The following is an 8361-nucleotide window of genomic DNA, read 5'->3' as shown; positions in this document are numbered from 1 at the left end:
CCAGAAAACGTCTATTCCATATTTTTCTGTATGTAACTTTTATATATTTCTGTATATTAGATAATATTAAGAGTTAGCCTCCCAAAATTAATAGTGTTTTGCAAAGAAACATCAGATCCTATGTTTCCTTCCTTAGCCAATATTGTGTGCAACAAGGAAAGAGGAGGATTGGGTTTGAAGCTGACCAATTATACAGGAGAGTAACACCATCAAACTAGTATCATTCTTGATTAATACATGTACAGAGTTTTCACACTAGGTATATGAAATATGAATGTACAGCGTGTAATTGAAAACACGAAACGATCAATGTACCACAAATGTACAATCACAAACGGGCATTTGAACCATCACTCTGTGGCAACCTTGTTTCACCGTAAGATTAGTGCATATGGACTTGTACAAGCCGAGGAATCACGAACTCGCTCAGTAGTAAGCTTGAAATGGAGGCCATATCAGGAAGCGTACATGTATGCAGACTTAAAACACAATTGGATAGGTTTCAGGAATCCCAGCTCTGAACACATCCCACGGACGCATAAAGCACGCATCACATTCTATTTGCAAACTAATGCATTCAAAAAAACATTAAAAAGGAATGTTTTTAACTTTCAAAACACATCTAAAACTACACACACCATGACAAAAATCCTTGAAAAATATGAGAAAGCAAAAAGAAATAAAATCAACATAACAAGAGAACAACATCTCTCAAATACACTTTCAGAAATGGACTTGCATCAAGCACTTGTATTCCATGTCTTCTCATTATTAAACTAATTATGATCACCAAAGTTCATTGTGATATGTACATTCATTAAAACAACAAAATGTCACTATGAATCATACTCTTCATCAACAGTGTATAAAACAAGCAAACTACAACATAACACAGTGCTGTTGTGACACTAACACACACTCAATGCCAATGAACTTTGCAACAAGATACCACAGTGGGTGGACTCTTCACACTTTCTACAACTAATACACTGATCAGGCATGGGAAAAACGTCTCATGTAAAATTTCATAAAGATCGGTGCAGTAGTTTAGTCTGAATCGCTCTACACACACACACGCACAGACAGACAGACACACACACAGACACACACACACACACATACACCACGACCCTCGTCTCGATTCCTCCTCTATGTTAAAACATTTAGTCAAAACTTGACTAAATGTAAAAAGGGAGGAAGTCTTGAATTGGGGGGGGTCTTAAAAGGTTGGTCACACTGTACAACAACAAAAATTATATGTTTTGTCCTTTTGTGTTAGCAACACAGTATCTGTGAAAATCATGTCAGACCAGAGAAGCAAGTGTCTAGCTCAAACTGAATACACTTTCAGAAAAATGTGATATTTGTCTTAATGTAATGTCCTTCAAAAGACATTTTTCCATGAAGTAGAACACAAAATGTTTATAAATTGAGCACACAAATTGGTTGAAGAGTGACAACTGGCAGTGAGTGTAATGATTGTTTTCTCTTACAATGATTGGACGGCACAGGTCAGTTTGACCAGAGGTGGAGTCAGGAGACATCATGTCTCTTCAATATGTAACAGTATAATTAACCAGACACTTCAATATATTAATGCACATTGGACTTTTGAACACTGTTGTCTATATCTATTTGTCTAAGCTCTGTCACAATGAAGTGATTAACTGCAGGAAGAAAGTTAAACTGAATAATTTCGGTTTTTTTGTTTCAGTTAATTTTCATCAACATGGCCATGCCTTTGACTGAAAGTTTTCATGCCAAATTTGCATACAAATCCTTATAAAAGGGCTGTGATCATATTTATTCTACTTCTTTTGCAGAATTAGTTGACCAAATTTATTGCCACAGTTAGAACATTGAAACACACAAAGTACCAATTTTTTGGTTTACAGTATACACGGCTCTATATTAAAGATTCATTTGTACCTATTATTCAATACTGCTCAATAGAACACAACATATGGTATCAAAAAGTGGAATGAAAAGTATTCATATTGTTACATCAGCAGAACACCAATTTGCTCCTTTGGGAAAAAAAGAGTTAAGGTCAACTTTTTAGTACTGCATTTTTCCTGTATAACCAGGACTTTAGTACATATACAGACTTCTTAACAAGGGCACACAAAAAACAAAACAATGAAGTTAGTAATAATCTCTTTCTACATGATGCTAAACTCATCTCAGATGATTGTAATTATCACACATCTCTGTACAAATCTATATTTATCAATGAATAACAGGGCGGGGATGTAGCTCAGTCGGTAGCGTGCTGGATTTGTATCCAGTTGGCCGCTCTGTCAGCGTGAGTTCGTCCCCACGTTCGGCGAGAGATTTATTTCTCAGAGTCAACTTTGTGTGCAGACTCTCCTCGGTGTCCGAACACTCCCGTGTGTACACGCAAGCACAAGACCAAGTGCGCACGAAAAAGATACTGTAATCCATGTCAGAGTTCGGTGGGTCATAGAAACACAAAAATACCCAGCATGCTTCCTCCGAAAACGGCGTATGGCTGCCTAAATGGCGGGGTAAAAAACGGTCATACACGTAAAATTCCACTCGTGCAAAAAACACGAGTGTACATGGGAGTTTCAGCCCACAAACGCAGAAGAAGAAGAAAAAAAATGAATAACATTCGAAAATTTTTAATTAAATTTTGATTTAATATAATATACTTACCCAATTCTTATGAATGCATTGACTTCAGTCCCACATGCTAGATGTCGAAAAAACCACTCAAATTACCTGCCCTTAGTAGGGTGGTAACCAAGCAAAAAGCGACGCCATAGCCGTTGCTATGGCCTGACCTTGCTCAGTTACCCATAACACCCTGCGCACCACGTGAGCGCCAGCATCCGTAATAATCATTCGAGACTATTAAAACACCCCAAGGATATAAGACAGCGGGGATGGATGGGAGGGTATTAACTATAAGAATTGGGTAAGTATATTATATTAAATCAAAATTTAATTAAAAATTTTCGATTTAATCACATATTCTTACTCCAATTCTTATGAATGCAGATTCCTCCTAAAGGTGGAGGGAACCTACTTATGTCCTTGTAAGAACCTGCCCTGCAGCAACTAAAACCAGCAATGAACTGGAGCCGTCTAGCCGCGTGCAGGAGATATCCCGAAGATAGAAACCAATGAACACATCATCTGATCCCCAGTAAGCCGTTTGCAAAGCTTCGCCTAGGCGACCAGAACGCAACACGGCAATAAAGGAAGCACAAAATCTGTACCCGAGCTGTTGGCAAACCTCGCATAGGCGAGAGGAACACCACCAGCCAGAGAAGAACACCAGACTCTGGACTCCCGAACGCCTGAAAAGGAATAGAGGGAGGACTGAACGCCCCCCCCCCCCCCCCCCCCGTTCAAAAACGCACCACTCATAGGACTGTCCTATGAATGTAGCAGAGCCCCTAGAGAGAGACAAATAAAAGATGTCTCTTTCGCTCCATTGTAAAGAAATAAGAACCTGAGCTAAAGCTCGTGGTTCCAAAAGACAGTCAAGTCAAAAAAGGGATTAAAAAAGTCTAACCAGACAGTTAGAAAATTCGCATCTCCCGGAGCGAGAATCCTCCCAAGAGGAGGGAATCAAACACCAGAGGATATTGACCAGGTTTCTGAAACCCCAAAACCTGGCCAAAAACCGTGAACAAACGGAACCAAAAGCCCTAAGGCTACATCCTCTGGCAAACCCCAAAAACGCATGCGCCTCACTGCCCTATAGGGCTGAGGCCCAGAGTAAGTAGAACAAAGTCCCACGCGCTAAACAAGAGGGAGCCTCTAAACCTCGTAAAACAAGGTCCTTTGATCATGCCCACAAGAGCGCCATGAGCAACAGAAGAGAGCAGCCTGGCTAAAGCCTTATCCAAGGCATCCTCCCTAACCCAAAAGAGCGTTCAGGGAGGATAAGATTGCCTATAAGAAAGCACAGAAGAGAGTCTCAGCCAAAGCAGAAAACTCAACCATGCCATCCTAGCTCCTCCAGAGAGGAGAGGGAGGAGTAACATCACGAAAACCCCATGTTCCCTGTGGTCTGTAAGCAAGCCAGGAAACTAGCCCCTGGCAATAAAAAAGTCCGGATCAGACCCTGAGCCTGAAAATTCTCTGCTATCTTCTTCCGCACTAAAAGTGAGGACGAAGCAGCCTGAAACCCCGAAGCCAGCAGTCCCCTGCGTATGAAGCAGCGGGAAAGGTGTAGGCTGAAGACCACTATCCTAAGGTGCGGATCAAGCCAAAAAGTGTGGCATGTGGTAGGCAATCACCGGAGACTCAGCAAATGAAACAATTGCGAGAAAGCCTGTGAAAACCCAAAGCCATCCCGGAAGAGGAAGGAAGAGAGACACCCCCAACCTATCCGGGACAAAGTAAACTGCAACAGCAGCCGCTCTATGTATGGGAAGCCTACAACCAGTAGGCAACCCTATACACTCCCCCTCCTCAAACAAGGAGTCCGAAACCTAACCACCAGTTGTGTAAAACACAAAAGGAGGGGAGACAGGGGAGGTCGCGCACTAAATACTCCTGCCGATAACACCGCCAAGAGTATGGATGAAAAGCGTGATCAGTCTCTGACTGCCAACCCAAAACCGCCCACCTGAACAAGAGGTGGGGGGAAGAGGGGTTGGTAACTGGCACAGATCTCTGCCGAGAAGGAGAGAGAGTGGTGATGAGAGCTTGTATAGAGAACGTATTGATGATTTTGTGTCTTGGTGTGATTCCAACTTTTTAGTATTAAACGCAAGCAAGACGAAGGAAATGATTTTTGATTTTCGCAAAAAGAAAAACACTGTCCATCCTGTAGTCATCAAAGGTGATGCGATTGAGATAGTCAGCGAGTACAAGTATTTAGGTGTAGTTCTAGATAACAAGCTAAGCTGGTTTAATCATGTTGATGCTGTTTTTAAGAAGACGCAGTCAAGATTGTTTTTCCTGCGCAAGCTGAGATCATTCCATGTGTGTAACAAGATGCTGTACATGTTTTATCAGAGTATGGTGTGCAGTGTGATGGTGTTTGCATCAGTGTGTTGGGGAGGGAATGCCACTGCAAGGGACACTGGCAGGCTGAACAGGCTGATAAAGAAAGCGAGTTCTACTGTAGGCCAGAGCCTTGACACCCTTGAAGTCCTTGTCGAAAGAAGGCTTGCCAGTAAGTCCAGAGCTATTCTGTTCGACCCAGGGCATCCCCTCCACGACGCACTGATGGATCTCCGCATCACACGGAACGCTCGGTTTCTCATGCCTAGGTGTCGAACGGAGCGTTTTCGGCGTTCTTTTCTTCCTGCAGCTGTGAGATATTTTAACAGCAACCGAGCCATCGTCCTGGCCACAAACTATCAGTGATGCCGTTTAAATGTACCTCTTAGTGATAGATTTAATATGATTTGATGACTGTTTGACCTTTGATCATAACTAGTGCTGTGAAAATGAGCTCTAGCTTTGTTGTGATGGTGTTGACACTATATTTGCCCAATTGAGTCTAACTACCTGATGGCTAATCTACTGTGATACCTGTGATAACTGATGATGATTACTGTTATTGGTTTTTATGTGTTTGGTTGGTCTCTTCTTTGGTAGTGCAATAGCGTTAATTATGGATTGTTGTTATCATCATTTACATAAAAACTTATCTGTTAATCCAAACAATGATATAATTACTGTGATGTTCTTAACTACACTCTAACATGGAATGTATGTATGTATGTATGTATGTATGTATGTATGTATGTATGTATGTATGTATGTATGTATGTATGTAGGTGTGTAGGTATGTAGGTATGTATGTAGGCATGTATGCATGTGTATTGGTGTGTCGGTGTGTCAGGTGTGCAAGAAAAAAGGGTATTTTTATATCATGGGTTTTATGAATTTTCTTCTTTTATTCTTTTATAGTTATTAATTAATGACCTATATGTGCTGATGACTAATTTAATTTCCTTTGTTGGATCAATAAAATGTTATGAGTTATGAGTTATGAGTTATGAGTGGAGAAACAAGACAAAGCCGGGCCCGGCGCATCTTACCCCACCCGCTGTGCGAGAGAAGCATCCCAGTGCTAAGAACCAGACTACCTGGTTTGAACCACAACTCACCCCAAGTGGGGAGGGGGGTGGTCCAGCAAAGCCGTAACCCCTAGAGGGGGTAAAGACTGAAGCAGAGAAACGGCCGTAAACGGCCGATCCTCACTCGTCCACCTGCCGAAGTCAAGTAGCCCTATCACTCACCCACCCCTAGGAGGGGGGGGGTGACCAATGCTGGCTAAGGACAATGACCACCGGCCAGGCGATACAATAGCCGAGTCCCCGCAGACCATTGTGAATACAAAGAATGGGAGACTGGAGAGAAAGAGAATGTTCTGTCTCCGCCTGTCACAGGTGGACAGCCGGCACAGCCCGTGCAGAGAACAAAACGGAGCAAAGCTCATTGTTCCCTGACCACTGTGCGAGACACCCTGCCGAGAACAAAAGAGAGTCAAGCTCATTGTTTCGCGACCGCTACCCGCGACAAGCGCGGGCAGCTAACACAGCCACCTGCCCCAAACGGAGCAGAGAAGGAGTATGTAACGTAGCCTGGAAAGCCGTACATAGCACCCCCGCTGTGTAGAAAGGCCTGAGCCAAGCCACGCCCCAGATGGGGAGGGGGGTGGCTCATCACAGCAGTAAGAGCGACGGAGAGAGACGAACCGAAAAACGGCCGACCCCCCCCCCCCCCCCCGTCCACCTGCCGTAGTCCTATAGCCCACCGCCCACCCACCCCGATAGGGGAGGAGAGCGATTGTCAGGCCAGGACAATAGAGGCACAGACTGTGAAGACAGTCCAACAGCGCCCATTTTCACGACCGCTACCCGCGACAAGCGCAGGCAGCTAAAACACAGCCACCTGTCCCAAATGGAGCAGAGAAGGGGTATGTAACGTAGCCTGGAAAGCCGTACAAAGTACCCCCGCTGTGTAGAAAGGCCTGAGCCAAGCCACGCCCCAGATGGGGAGGGGGGTGGCTTGTCACAGCAGTAAGAGCGACGGAGAGAGACGAACCGAAACACGGCCGACCCCCCTCCGTCCACCTGCCGTAGTCCTATAGCCCACCCACCCCGAAAGGGGAGGAGAACGATTGTCGGGCCAGGACAATAGAGGCACAGACTGTGAAGACAGTCCAACAGCGCCCACCCCGTCCAACCCAGAGGGAGGGAAAGGGTGGAACGCTGCTCCAGCCTCCACCCGATCCTGCCCGGTGGGCGGGAAAGAGTGAGCCACTGATACCCCCCCCCCCCCACCCTGCCCCAAATGGAGCAGAGAAGGGGTATGTAACGTAGCCTGGAAAGCCGCCACCCGAACGCGCCCGGGGGGCGGGAAAGGGTGGGAAGCTAACACAGCCCCCTGCCCGCAAAGGGCAGAGTGGGACAAGCCCAGGCCGTGACTTACCGTGCCCCCTCTCTCCCTCTCCCACTAGGGGAGAGAGCTGACTTCCCACCGCAGCAGTGCTAAAAGCAAGCTGAGCGGGAAGAGACAGAGAGGAAGCAGCAGCCCCCTGCCCCCAATGGGACAGGGATGGACCAAGGCCAGGCTGCGACTTACCATGCCCCCCCTCTCCCTCTCCCCCCAGGGGGGGGAGAGAGCTGACTTCCCACCGCAGCAGTGCTAAAAGCAAGCTGAGCGGGAAGAGACAGAGAGGAAGCAGACCCCCTCTCCCTAAGGAGAGAGTGCTCGCGAACAACCCAGTCTACCAGTGGCAGAAAGGACTGAACCGAACTGGCCATTTGCACTAGACCACAGTGCGAAGCTGACGAACGGGAGGGCGGGAACCGCCGATCGCGCCTGAAACAGCTGAGAATAAAGACACAAACCATCGTTAATTCCCCCCCAAAAGGAGGACATTGACTGATTCCTCTTACGCAGAGAAAGGGGAAAGAATAGCCACACGGCCACCCCCCCTATCAGTCGCACCGACGACGATCCAACAAAAAGTCTATAAGGAGCCTAAAGGCTAATTAACCCCAACAGGGGAAGCGAGCTGTGAACGAACTGAACCCGCCCTCGGAGGGAAAGGAACATTAAAAGAAGTGCTGTTTGACGGATCTACGACCCGCATAATAGGCAAATCAAAGTTCTTTGGCTACTCTTAGGTATAGTTTTCTTAAACGGGCTAAGAGCCTTGTCACCTTCCAGTCTCGCGCCAAGTTTAGCTTTGTTGTCGGCCATTTTAAGACCGGCGAAAAACAGTCACCCAGAACGAAAAACTTCTGCGTGCGTGTTCAACACAAAGCTATAAACATTTATACCAAACATAAACAGGAAAGATCTCACCAAAAGGTAGACGGACAGGTAGACCCACAGGAAACCGGCTAGTCTCACGGA

At 45.8% G+C, this 8361-nt stretch overlaps 1 long non-coding RNA gene across 1 annotated transcript; it reads left to right on the top strand.

Annotated features, from left to right (window-relative positions):
* Positions 1–4694: 4694 nt before the first annotated feature.
* Positions 4695–5979, top strand: LOC138978508 (uncharacterized). Its single transcript, XR_011459709.1, has 2 exons — positions 4695–5736; positions 5777–5979. It is a non-coding gene; the product is annotated as an uncharacterized lncRNA (long non-coding RNA).
* Positions 5980–8361: the final 2382 nt, after the last annotated feature.

This window comes from Littorina saxatilis, linkage group LG10 (genome assembly GCF_037325665.1).
Source record: "Littorina saxatilis isolate snail1 linkage group LG10, US_GU_Lsax_2.0, whole genome shotgun sequence".
Taxonomy (NCBI): domain Eukaryota; kingdom Metazoa; phylum Mollusca; class Gastropoda; order Littorinimorpha; family Littorinidae; genus Littorina; species Littorina saxatilis.
This window is presented reverse-complemented; position numbering and strand designations above follow the sequence as displayed.